Source organism: Octopus bimaculoides, chromosome 9, assembly GCF_001194135.2.
Source record: "Octopus bimaculoides isolate UCB-OBI-ISO-001 chromosome 9, ASM119413v2, whole genome shotgun sequence".
Classification (NCBI taxonomy): domain Eukaryota; kingdom Metazoa; phylum Mollusca; class Cephalopoda; order Octopoda; family Octopodidae; genus Octopus; species Octopus bimaculoides.
Genome location: NC_068989.1, coordinates 22,149,981 through 22,151,176, shown reverse-complemented (window position 1 = coordinate 22,151,176; position 1,196 = coordinate 22,149,981). Strand labels below are relative to the sequence as shown.

General features: G+C 37.6%; 1 protein-coding gene across 2 annotated transcripts in view; it reads right to left on the bottom strand.

Annotated features, from left to right (window-relative positions):
* Positions 1-1,196, bottom strand: part of LOC106868029 (uncharacterized) — a 14,965-nt gene that overhangs the window by 5,256 nt on the left and 8,513 nt on the right. The window contains exon 4 of one of the 2 annotated variants that reach the window (XR_001409211.2): positions 243-393. The exons of the other annotated variant lie outside the window; for it this stretch is intronic. The gene's annotated coding sequence lies outside the window, so the exon portion shown is untranslated. The remainder of the gene's footprint in view (positions 1-242; positions 394-1,196) is intronic. 2 annotated transcript variants of the gene reach the window in all.

The following is a 1,196-nucleotide window of genomic DNA, read 5'->3' as shown; positions in this document are numbered from 1 at the left end:
ATATATATATATATATATACCCGCATACACGCTCTCACACACACACACGTGCATGCAACATGCTTGCACACATACACACACGTGCAAAAAGGTTCATACACACATTTATATATGCACATGCCCAAGAAACAACAGGGCTAAAGGCAAAATACAGAAAAAAGTGTAAAAAGGCCATAAGGGCAAAACACGACGATATGTGCACGTTCTCGCATGCACGCACACACATCTATATACGTACGTACCTGCACACATCCACATGTCCGAGACCATCATGTATGAAGCCACCGTGGACTCTATATCCACTAAGGACACAGTTTCGACGAAGAAATATGTGGGCCTTCCAGAGGGTAATTTCAAGACCAGGTTCAATAATCACACCTTGAGCGTCAGACACTGGGATAAAAGGAAAACAACCAAATTATCCAGTCATATATGCTCCTTAAAAGATAAAGGTACCAGTTACAACATCCATTAGAAGATCTTAGCCAAGTGTAAACCCTACTCCAACGGCAGCAGAAAGTGCAGTCTTTGTGATATGGAAAGATTGCTCATCTGGAAAGGCAGCTGCCACCTGTCTAAATTCAAGAATTGAACTTTTCGGATCATGTCCACATGTGGCTAAATATTTGTTACGTTTTTGGTCCCCTCGAGATTACTGATAGGACTTGCTTTCTATATTGTGTCTATGTACAAGTATATTATCTCTCTATACTTTTTACTTATAATTCTTATATATTTTCTATATTTTTTTTTACATATTTATAGAGCTATTGTTTTATATATTTTTTTACACATAGTTTTTCTGCATTCTACCTTCCACCCTCCTTTTTTCCTGTGCGTATATAGATGAGTACATGGAACCTTTTGTGCACGCTTGTGGATGTGTGCGTGTGTGCGGGCACATGTGTACATGCATGCAAGAATGTGCGCATATAGACGTGTTTTACCCCTATGGACTTTTCACACTTTTTTTTTACATTTTTTTCTGTATTTTGCCTTTAGCCCTGTTGTTTCTTGGGCATGTGCGTATATAGACGTGTGTATGAACCTTTTTGCAAGCGTATTGCGTGTGTGTGGGCGTGTATATATATATATATATATTATTTTCTTTGGCAAATGTGTGGGTGAGTATGTGTGTGTTTTCAGTGAGAGTGGATGAGTATATATATATATATATATATATATATATATATATA